The sequence below is a fragment of the Aquarana catesbeiana genome, linkage group LG05 (genome assembly GCF_042186555.1).
Source record: "Aquarana catesbeiana isolate 2022-GZ linkage group LG05, ASM4218655v1, whole genome shotgun sequence".
NCBI lineage: Eukaryota > Metazoa > Chordata > Amphibia > Anura > Ranidae > Aquarana > Aquarana catesbeiana.
Window position 1 is genome coordinate 546,740,287 of NC_133328.1, and position 12,815 is coordinate 546,753,101.

At 39.2% G+C, this 12,815-nt stretch overlaps 1 protein-coding gene across 6 annotated transcripts in view; it reads left to right on the forward strand.

The window, feature by feature from the left end:
- LOC141145285 (uncharacterized) overlaps positions 1 to 12,815 on the forward strand; it is a 577,610-nt gene that overhangs the window by 180,314 nt on the left and 384,481 nt on the right. The window lies entirely within an intron of this gene.

Sequence of the window (12,815 nt, forward strand, 5' to 3'; positions counted from 1 at the left end):
ACCGAGTTAACATTTTATTGCACACCATCAAGGAAAAATGTTAAATTTGTTATATTATAGTATTTCACGGCTTACTTTAAAACAGTCATACAAGGAACACATTACGATTTGATTTAAGCCAACTATTACAATTTGATTGGACAGTGTGACCATTCAGTTTACCCTAAGTCAGTAGTGCATAATGGGAAATTTTCCTGAGGACATTCAATTCTTAGTAGCAGGGTTAGCAAGTTCTGTACCTGTAAGTGGGCTTTCCACTCTTCTGTATTTATTCCTATCTAAATACTGTATGTCAGCTTTGTGGTATCTTGGTATCTTGTTCTGTGTGGGAGACAGGTAAAATTTAAATAGTCAAAATGACCTGAAATGACTTTTTTATGGCTATTAAAAAATAAATAAAATAAAAATAAAACTGTGGTTAAATCTTGGCCCAGAAAATCTGCATCTTTTTCCTTCATAAATTTTGAAATTTTCAGGTAACGCCCACATAAGCAAATAAAATTATGTTTTAAATATATTAAATTAGGATACCGTAAAATAGGTATTTTTTAATCTCAAAATCAACATATTGACTAACTTTATTCCAGCGGGTTATTAACTTGAAAGGGCCATTTCCACTCGGGACTGTATATTTTATAACGTGACTTGTGGTTTCAGGCGTGAGATCACTAGACAAATGTTAAACACCAAGATCCCATTACAGGGTGATTCATAGAATTTATCATTTCTTTTGCTGCGTTCATAAGTGTTTATCATCATTATCTTCCTGTTTGCCAGAAGTGACTGAAACAATTGAGCAAAGTCAAAATAATAGTATTCTGCTTTGAAAGGGGAAAAGAATGCAAGCTCCTCTGAGAACGATCGTCCTTTGTTTTATCATGAAGTGGGAATAAACAAGATACAGTCCTCTGGCTGTTGCTCAACAGCAAATTCTGCTCTATATGTTTGTGGCTGTCGGAGGATTATAAAGGCTTTATTTTATAAACAGCTGGACTGGAGAAAACTTGAATATGAAAATTAAAAAAAAAAAAAAAAAAAAAAAAAAAAAGATTATCTGAAAGAATAAGTGTCTTTGTTGCTCAATGGCACCCAAGCACCGAATATAAAAAATAAAATTGCACCCAGCAAGCTCCAATCTCGCCCCGTCAATTTGATACCCCAGATTTGCCTCATACCATTACAGGGTATGTTTCAATGTAAAAAAATGCAAGACCTGTATTTTTGTACAACATGGCAAGAAACAATTTACTACCAAGGGCAAAACCTACAATAACAGTGAATTTTATAACTGTTCATCCGATTATGTGGTGTATTGCCTCAGCTGCCCCTGTCATCAACTTCATGTAGGTCGTACTATCCGCCCCCTCCGACAGAGATTTGGCAAGCACTGGAGAAAAGTTGAGGAAGGCAAAGATAAACACAGCGTTCCTCGCCACTTCTCCCATTATCATAATAAATCTACTAAAGGCCTAAATGTATGAATTGTGGAACAGATGCCTAAGAACCTCTCAGAGGCTGAGCGATTCCATAGGCTCTGCGAACACGAAACATATTGGATTTATTCTCTCAATACCCTTTCACTAGGGGGACTCAGCGAGGAACTAGAGGTGTCTACTATATTATAACATTTTCCCACAATTGTTACCTTTATTTCCCTCCTTTTCTTTAGGTATCTTTTCCTTTATCATGATGGTTTTCAATAAAATAAATTTCTGTCTTGGGGTGGTGGGAGGTTCGTCCCGATAGTAAATAAACATAGTGTTGCTGTTAATGTCTAAACATCTAACCCCCCCTTTTTTTTTTATCCCTACCCAAACCCCCCTTCCCCTTCCCCCTCATTTTTTCCCCTTTCCCCCCCTCCCCTCCCATTCCATCCCAAAAACAACCCCTCCTCCCCTCCCATTCCATCCCAAAAACAACCCCTCCTCCTCCCTCCTTTTACTCCCAATAGCCCCTTTATGGTGCAGTTACCTCACTACATTACCCTATCACAAAAACCATTACATTAGATGCCACTAATAGTACATATAAATTCTATTATCGCATATATTTATAATAAAATTCATTGCTTTTCAAAAGGTATCTAGGTACTACTGGCCTCTGTGTGATATACACACAGAGTTTAAACATATTCTTTTAATTAATTTACAATTTATTTACATGCATACATAGTAGTCATAATTTCATATCTTACCATTTAAATTTTCTTTCACCCCCCCCCCCCCCCACGCATACTATTAATTTTGTAATAATGAATCCATTTAATCCAAAGAAATTAATGCAGTAGTGTTATTTAGATTGATTTTATGCTAAATATATTTTTTTTATTTCTTATATTTTTTATTGCCTGTTCTTATATGGAATTACCTCAAGATCTGAAGTTGATAAGTTAATATGTAATGACATGTTAGTTCTGTTGAACCATAGGCGGTTAACAGTCTGTTGATATCTATATTATTTTAGCTCTGGGTATTTCATGTTGGAAAGTATGTCACATCCTTTCCACTAGATTCCAGTGTTCCAAGGCACATATAAGGCTGTTAGCAGCCAAAGTCTCACTAGCTTGACTAAGGAGCACACCCTGAGTCCCATCTGCCAGTGCGCATGCTCTAAAACGCTGTTGCAACCCACCAGTGACGTCATCACGCCTGGCGCCGCGTTCCATCCCTCACCATCGGCCTGATCCAAGCCTCGGTTTCATCGCCATGGTCCCAGAGATCCTGCTGCCCAGGATTTCTCCCCCACAGGCAGAAAAATTCAGCTCTTCAGAACGCCGCTCTGCAGTGAACGCCACGCCAGTGTGGATGGACTCGTGCCTTACTTCCTTAACCTCCATGTAAGTGGATATTGCACCTGTATCTCATTAAAATGTTTACAGTTCTAACCTAGAGGCGCTGTGTTTCTCTTCTCATTTGCATATCTGGAGTCTGCATTCAACTCCCCCTTTGCCAAGGTTGTTTTGGACTGCTAAATTAATCTATACAGGTCTCCCCTCTTCATCTCTCCCCCTTCACATATACTGAGCATCCACTTCAAGGACTTATTGATGGACTAATGTACTAAATCTCATACTATTTAGCAGCGCCACTACCCATTTTTTGGACTAAAATTATGAAGATGAGGATGTACTTGGGTCAGGTCACTTAGATATTAGGTAATGATGGAGCTGTAGAAATATGTATTTTTGCCCTAATATGCACAAAGGACTGCTAGAGAGTTTTTTTTTTCCTTGGGAGAGTGCATGTGGTCAGCACAGGGCTAATCAGCACTGTACAGACAGAGGGTCAGGGGTCCTGCAGCCTTATAGGACAATCCAGGGAGCATAAAAACTCCTCCTACAAGATTTAACTAGACACTGATAGAAGTCACAAGACTGCTCTAACTGCTGATGAGAAAGGGTATTTAGCAGTTTATATTTACTAAAATAATTGCATTTCTGCGTACTGTGGGAGACCAGATATAGTGAATGCAGGGTCCTGGGTTTATTAACACTTTTTAACTAGACATGTACCTACAAAAGAATGAAATATATTAGGACCCTACCCATTTATAGTGATACTGTAAAAAGAAATCGGGAGCCACAGAAGGGGCCCTATCTGCACTTACAGTTCAAATGATGGAGGGAGAGAGGGAAACATGAGGCATTAGTGGTTGTTTTGTAGAAATAAATACTTTTAATAATACTTCTAAGAATACCTTTAACATGAATACTGTATGACAGAGTCACCTTGCTAGACTTTACGCAGAGACAGAAATAAATTGTAGTTCTGTGTCTTGAAATGTGTTCCTGAGCCTAAAATAGGTTGGCAAAAGATGTTTGATATTGTTGATTGTAGATATAGAACAACAGGATTCATGTTTTAGAGTTATCAAATCCATATAGGATAAAAATTAACATGTCAATTAAAATGTGGTATTCTAATAATTTAGGCTGCTAGGATTTTATGAAATATAATTAGTGGAGACCTGCTTGAGGTGATGTGTAAATGCAGTATTTGGTCTCATTTGTATTTTGGAAGTATTTTTATTTTGTGTTTTGACCAAAACTGAAAACGAGAATCCTGAACAGCAGTTCCTTTATTGCTCCTCAAAGGCTGCCCCATGCATGCCCCAATCTCCCTTGCCATGGTACTTCCTCAAGCTGCTGTTGTGTAGTTAATTGATGAGCAATATGCAACCAAGTATAACAAGCTAAGCTCATGTGAAATATTTATGTAAATAGCTAGTAGTAGTTGGTCACATTCAACTGAACTTGTTCTTTAACCGGTTCCCGACCGGCCCTTTACTGCTGCAGAATGGCTCTCCTAGGCGAAATCCCTTACGGGTACGGATTTGCCCAGGAGAGCCGCTGGAGGGCGCGTGCGCGCCACCGCACAGCAGGGGACCCGATCCGCATGCACGAGAGCCAGCACAGGGATTCGTGTGTGTAAACACACAAATCCCTGCACTGTCAGGGTAGAGGAGAGAGATTGTGTATTCCTACTCAGTAGGAATAATGATCTCTCTCCTCCCCTAGTCAGTTCTATCCCTGTACAGTTAGAACAGGCTAAGGGAACACACATTTAACCCCTTGATCACCCCATAGTGTTAACCCCTTCTCTGCCAGTGACATTTACACAGTAATTGGTGCATATTTAAAGCACTGTTCGCTGTATAAATGTCAGTCATCCCAAAAATGTGTCAGAAGTGTCCGATATGTCTGTCGCAATGTCACAATACCGCAAAAAATCGCAGATCACCGACATTACTAGTAAAAAAAAAATAAAACAATAAAAATGCCATCAATCTTACCCATAGATTGTAGACGCTATAACTTTTGCGCAAACCAACCAATGTACGCTTATTGTGATTATTTATTTTTTTTTTTAACCAAAAATAAGTAGAAGAATACATATTGGCCTAAACTGATGAAGACATTTTTTTTTTTTTTTTAAATTGGGGGATATTTATTATAGCAAAAAGTAAAAAATATTGTGTTTTTTTTCAAAATTGTTGCTCTTTTTTTTGTTTCTAGCGCAAAAAAAACCCCAAGAACGCAAAGGTGATCAAATACCACCAAGAGAAAGCTCTATTTGTGGGGGAAAAAAAAGCGCACAAATTTCTTTTGGGTACAACATTACATGACTGCGCAATTGTCAGTTAAAGCAACGCAGTGCCAAATTGTAAAAAGTGCTCTGGTCAGGAAGGGGTTAAAATCTTCCGGGGCTAAAGCGGTTAATGTTGACATGTTTTTCCACTCATTCAGGTAGCTTTCTCAATTTAGCTAGGATGAGTGTTGAAACATCTTCAACATTACAGAACAAGTCTAGTTGCTTGTGACTAACTACTACTTGATATACCATGACCTGAACAAATGGGAACCTTCATAAACTTTTTCCCTAGAAACTTTCCAATAATATTGCTGTGATGTGCGTACTAAAAAGGTTTTCATAGATTCCCTCCCTATTTCTGATACATAACTACATGCACTACTTTTGAAAAACACGTCACACTAAATTGCATGGTTTTGCGGTACCATGCGATCTGGTGTTTGCAAAAGCATTGCATTTTTGAATTGCGTTTGGGGTGCCATTAACAATGTATTGGCACCTGCAGCAGATTGCAAAGCAGCATGTTTTGAGTGCAATGCACGGTACACACCTTTCCCGCTCTGCATTCTGGTGTGAACCAACCCTAAAAGGCTAAGAATATTACTATTGGTTTTGATCTCTTCTTATTAAGCAGTGATAAGCAAGTTCCTTACACATCTTCATAGAGAGCCTGCCTGACATGCATCATCCAACGAGTCTGCATGCTGGCTCAGAAAAATATGTTTTGAGAGCCTGCTAGATAGAATGTGTCACAAGTGGAAACAGCCATCACTGTGCTCATTTTGAGTGAATTCGTTCCAGGGCGGTATATCCACTCACACAAAATCGAATTCGTATCAGATACACCATCCTGGCAAGCATGCCCAGTCATGAGTCAGGAGATGGCAGCTTCTCTGAGGCTTCTTATACAGGTATTTTGTTTCATGCTAATTTATCTTTAAAATTGTAGCACTTTGATTTACAGATGAACTACGTAGGCGACTGTTATTATATGTTACCAGCAATTTGTTGGCCTTCAGTTCATCTGTAGCACATTGGTTAATGTGTGTTGTATAAAAGGCAGATGTATGCAAAGGGTTAAATTGCTTAGTAGGTTAAACAGGTGGTGCTTGAAAGCTTACCCCTTTTGACCTATTTACCCTCACCTGCACCGCACCACACCAACCCCACCTCTCTGCTCTGTCCACGCCCTTGTGAAAAGTCCTGCTCTTCAGAGTATGTGAAAGCATGTGACCTCCTCTACTGATGCGGGGCTTGGGCCTGAGCAGCCGAATAGCCAGGCCCAAACACTGAGGAGAAGATGTTGTCAACTCTGTATATGCTCCAACAATATGACACAGAGCTTACACAGGATACTGTATGCTGACCTGGCTCCCAGGAAATTCTGTCACTTTGCCTTTTAAATTTTAATCTTAAAGTATATGTAAACCCTCACCTTGTAAAAGAACTCATTCAGTTTAAAACAGAAGTGAAAGGCAAAACATGTGTATATAGCTATAAAACTATTACACATACCTTTTTTTTTTTTTAAATACGTGATCACATTCCCTCTGTTGTCAGCTGCATGAGAGCTAGAGAAGGGGAAACAGCAGTTGGCTATGCTGGGGAAGGGGGATCAGGACACGTTTTGTCATTGGAGGCGTGCACCCTGAGTACTGAATACATTGGGGTTGATTTACTAAAGGCAAAAAGACTGTGCACTTTGAAAAGTGCAATTGCACTCTACAAGTGCAGTTGCTCCAGAGCTTAGTAAATGAGCAGAAGTTCTGCTGACTTTCATCATCTAATCATGTCCAAGCAAAAATTTAGTTTTTTTTATTTTACTTGCATGTGATTGGGTATTCTTTGTAAAATGAAGCCTTACCACATTTACTAAGCTATGGAGCAACTGCATTTGCAGAGGGCAACTGCACTTTTCAAAGTGCAAAGTCTATTTGCCTTTAGTAAATCAACCCTATTGCGTTCTTGTGCCTAGTGTGGTCAGTATTTGATAACAAAGCATAGGAACTTTCAAGAACACCAGGGGGGAGGGGTAATTTACTAAGACCAGAGGGTGCAAATCTGGTGCAGCTCTGCATAGAAACCAGTCAGCTTCCCGGTTTTATTGCCAAAGCTTAATGAACAATCTGTTAGACGCTTGTTGACTACTGCGCACAGCTGCACCAGTTTTAGTAAATCTACCCTGTGTTTTTTTACACAAAGGAAGCAATACAAAGAGAACTGGATACTTTTTCATACAAGTACGTGGTACAGCAGGTACATATCGTCTTTAAAGTGATAGTCTCTATAAGATTAAAATCACTTGTGTAGTTTAGGTGCCTTTCACACGGACGGCTATTCTGCCGCAGTTAAAAGCACGAGAGAAGAACTAGAGAGCGCGGAGACGACACCGGAGAGAGGGAGAAGAGGCCTGAGAGACCCCCGAATTCGGCGGAAGACCACCAAAGTCGGAAGAAGACCCCCGGTGCTGCCTAATAAATTACTTTTAAAACCTGTGGGTGTGTTTTTTTTATTGATACTTTTTTCCCCAGGTGAATGGGTAGGGGTACGATGTACCCCATACTCATTCACATAGGGTGGGGGGCCGGGATCTGTGGGCCCCCTTATTAAAGGGGGCTCCCGGATTCCGATAAGCCCCCCCACCCGCAGACCACGACAACCAATGGCCAAGGTTGTCGGGAAGAGGCCCTTGTCCTCATCAACATGGGGACAAGGTGCTTTGGGGTGGGGGGGCCTGTAGGGCGACCCCTTGCCCCAAAGCACCAACCCCCCATGTTGAGGGCATGCGGCCTGGTACAGTTCAGGAGGGGGGGGCACTTGTCCCCACCCCCTTTACTGACCGGCCGGGCTGCGTGCTCAGATAAGGGTATGGTATGGATTTTGGGGGGGCCCCACGCTGTTTTTTCAGCGTAGGGGGTGCCCCTTGGAATCCATACCAGACCGAAGGGCCTGGTATGCTCTTGGAGGGGAACCCATGCCTGTTTTTTATTTAAAATTTGGAGTGGAGTTCCCCCTCAAGATTCATACCAAACAGTGCCTGGTATTGGCGGGGATCCAAGTCGGAATCCTCGTACTTGTCGCTCATTGGGAAAGGAAAAAACCTTTTTCCTTTCCTGATGAGTGAGCCAGCTCGGTGCTGCTATCCGCAGCTGACACAGTGCACTGCGATTACCTGCAGTTATGTGCGGATAGCTGCGCTAAATCGCTCCTGGACGCAGTCAATTCTATTTTTTCTATCCGCACAAAACATGTAATCAAAACGCAGCTAAACGCAGTGTGTGAATGGGGCCACAGGAAAGTATTGTGTGCGTTTAATGTGGTAGAAAACGCAGCTAAAAGCACAATTCTATCCGTCCCTGTGAAAGGGGCCTTAGCCTTTTGTGGTTAGCATGGCAACATTGCAGCACTGGTGTCTTGGTGTCAGTTTATACCACAGACCCTGCAGGGTGTTTATATGTTCTTTCTATGTGTGTGCATGGGTTTCCACCAGGTGCACCAATTCCCAGTATCCTATATTCAAATGATGGGGGATTGTTTTTTTTTTTTTTTTTATCCAGAACGGGTGTGTGTGCCTCTGTGCTGGGAACAATATAGGGGCAGGGGAGAACATGTATTTAATGTGTATTCTATAACGAGCTATTGAAATATAAAATAGGTAACCTAAGTAAACTTATATGGATTGTTACAAACAGTATGAATCAAGCACTCGGTTGTTTCTTTTATGTACCTTGTTTTATTAAAAGAAACTTTTCTGCTCTCATTCTTCACCATGGGACATGTCAGTAACATGCCAGCTTACACTGACACTTTTAATGTTTACACATGTCTACAGCATTACATTCTTCATCATTGGTCTACTCAGATCAACCAAAATATATAAACAATACACACGTTCTAGTATGAAAGATATGAGATGAAGGCTTTAAAAGCTTTGTTTAATTCAAAACCTTTAAATGGGAAGAAAACAAAAGAGCAATCAAAATAAAAGCCAGAGATGGCATAGAGTGCTGTGTTAGATGGGTGTGCCAAGAGTATTTTTATCTGCCATCAGATTGCACGTTTCTCTGTAGTCCTGAGCAGTGTTAATTCAAGGTAAATGACTTTCACTGCCTGTCATAGCTTTCCTTCTCGATTGGATCTGCTGCGAAATGAAATCCCAGAATGAGATCCTGGCACACACTTTACTGTCAGCCTGTCTGTGTGCTTGTCACATGACTGCAATCCCTTCTCTGCTGTCTGTGTGTGTGAATATATTTCTTCCCTCTTCACTACAGTAGGTACCAGCTATAAAGGATGACACTAGTGCAGTGTCTCCCAAAGTGTGGGACCACTGGTATACTTTAAAACATTGTCTGATTGTAATGCATTTTCTTTGCTTCCTTAATTATCTCCTTTATATTAAACTACCTTCCTTCTCATATTTTCATGTTTCTTCATTTTGCTCTGTATTTCTGGGCTCATCCTTTTTTTGTAGATTTTGCTGCTTGTCGATTATGTGATTTTTTTTTTTTTTGCACCTACTGTTTTTATAGCATAAAAGAAAAATACTGTGTGTGAATTATGAAGTGATTTATGCATCTGTCATTTTCTTTTCTTAGGTCCAAAGGTGAATTGACCGTAAAACAACCCCCATTGCTAGTTCTTTGCCAAACTCTCTAATTTTCTAATGGTTTTATAGCAATGTGATAGGGATAACTAAACTAATCAGGTTTCACTTTATTAAATTCATATCATTAAAAGATGAAATCTCATGGGTTGCTTTTTGTTACTGCAGTTTAGATATTGGAGTTTATTTACTAAAGCTGGAGAGTGCAAAGTCAGGCTCACTTCTGCAGAGAAACCAATCCGATTCTAACCTCAGTAGTTCAATTAAACTTTGGCAATAAAATCTGGAAGCTGATTGTTTTCTATGCAGAAGTGAGCCTGATTTTGCACACTCCAGCTTTAGTAAATAAAACTCATTGCTATTTATCTTATTAAATGGGTCTGGATGTGATGGTAGCCATGGTTATGACTGACTCCAAAATCCAATTTGGCAACTCATGGGAGATGGGACAGCATTGTTTCAACTTTTTGCTTTGGTGATTTTACTCTTTGAGAAAAGATAAACCAAAGAATTGATAAACTTTTAGAAAATGTTAAATACCTCCAAACTTATCCCAACTTTACTCTGGAGTTTCAAGCCTCTGAATGAATTAATCCCTTTGAGATTAATTGCAGAAGTGAATACAGTGTTCCTGGAGGTTTTGCCACCTCATTTTCCTTGTTCTCATTAGCTACCTATTTCATCCAGTGATTGGAAGCATTGTAGCATGCTTTGTTACAATATTTTCTAAAAGCAATGTGCATCAATTTCCCAATAAGAGTGTGGGAACCACACTCCAGTATAATGCTTAGGGGAAAGAAGACCCTTCTGAAATGTTTTTAAAACCCTCTCTGGTGAAGAAACATATGCTTGCTGAAGGCCATTTTGTCTAATACTATCATAGCAGAAGGATGGCACTCTTAAACCTTTTACTCACCCATATAACACCAGATCCCCGATGTGCAAGGCTTGTTAAATTTGGTGAGTGGCGTGTTGGTTTTTTTTTTTTTTTATTATAAACCTAAAAAGGAGGGAGATTGCAGATTAACCTGAAAATTTTTCAAACCAGTATCTGCCAGCTGCAAATCTACCTGTTCAATATACTGTTTTTTTTTTTATATTGAAACCATTTTCAACAATACACTGTAAAATATAAAATTGAATAATTGCAACAATAATAGTTAAACACCTTTCCAACTTAGGCAAACATGTTAGTATGGCCTTCATACATGTAACAAGCAATTAGGTGTCAGTGTTACCTGTAGCATCCACTCAAATGACCACTATTGAATCTCTGATAATAATGGCTCTGATGTGTTTTAATTCTGGAAGCATCATCAGTACTTTTCTTTGTTTTGTATATCATAGATGAGGTCTTAAGTACAAAGAGAAGTCATGTGCTCTAACCCTATTGCAACTCATCAATAGTATATTTTCATTCGTCTAAGGCCGGCCCTACATGGTTCGAATCAGACACAGATTTGAAACGTTAATGGGCAGGTTGAATGTACCAAGTTGATCGATGGTATCGATAGATCAACTTTGGTACAACCAGCCTGCTGGATCCTCTTGCAATTATCTCACGATAATCACCATCTTCTCCCAATGGAGATGGCTCCCCCCCTCCCCCAAGCCACCAGGAGAAGACAGTTGCTGGTTCCCCTGTCAACACTATCTGTGTTGATGGGAGAATCGTGCAAATTTCTTTCCTGCAACCCGTGATTGCAGGAAAGAAATTCCCACATGTATGGCCTGTCTTACTACACAAAGCTACTGAAAGCTGACAAACTGCCCTGACTTTGAGATATATTTCTAATATTATTAAATATAGCACATTCATGCTTTTTAGAAAGATAGTACACGTGCAAAAACCCATAGTAGCCTGTCAGAAATTAGATTGTAATGCATCAGGCTAGTGTAAACTGAGGTTTATTTTCTTGCATTTTCTTGCTTCAGTAGGCACAGCAACTGTTGCAGTTTGCATTGCCCAACTGAATGAATCCATGTTTTTTAGTACTCAAAGTAATAGAGAATACAGTGTATTTGGTCAGATGTTCAGTAAACATATATAAATGGCACAGGAAACCTTTTTTTTTTTTTTTTTTATGTTGAACACAAAAAAAACATACAGGGCAAAAAGGTTTGGAGTCCTGTAGTCAAATATTAATGAAGTCATTGTGAATGTTATAGACAGACAATGTCAGCACCTTCATTTTCCACTTCCCTATTCACAGCCTAGCCAGATACTTGATTCTAGATAAAACCCCTAGAGGTCTACTGCAAATTCTTTTTCAATACAACCAGATCATTGCAGATAATTGTATTACACAGGGTATTGATCCAAGATCGCCGTTCACCGGAAGCCTGTGTGTGTATATATGGCTTTTTCAGTTTTTTATTTTTTTTTAATTTATACTTTTCTGTTTGCCGTTGTTTTACAAACCATATTATAACCTTTCCTATTTTTTGTTCGCACATCATATGAGTGTGCCTTTGTGTGATTCACCTGTAAAGAAAAGCAAGGTGGAAACATCAGAGAAATTACCTCTTTACAACAATCTATTGATCACTTTAAATCAAAGAAGTATGTTTGACATGAGATTACCTGCCAGTTTGAACATTAGGTACACTATGTTATAGCTCGGGGCAGTTGTAAGTCTGCCAAAGGGATTGTAAATAAAGCATGCAGCTGCTAGTGCCTCTGGCCTGGGATCAACTAGAGCTCAAATCCAGGGCATGGGTAAACGTAAACCAATTTAACCCTTCTTTTTCAGCACCTCAACCTTTTTTTATGAACAGGTGCTCTTTTTCTCCCTTATGTTTGTATATGTATTTATGTGTGTATGTGTGTATATGTATACATATACTTATATATTATATATTACTTATATATTTATATATATAAATTTCAGTGTGCTTTCTTTACTGTAAAACCTCATTTTCCACCTTTATATACATAAATGCTGGCATCCTAATACCGATTTTTAAATTGTAAGTGATTGAAAGTTTTTTGCTTTTTTTTTTTAAATGGAATAATCTTTTATTTTATGCTTAATTTTATTACGGGTAACGATTTCTGGTAATTATATTTTTACATTTTAAAAAATGTATACTTTTTAAATATTGTTTTGGTCATATAA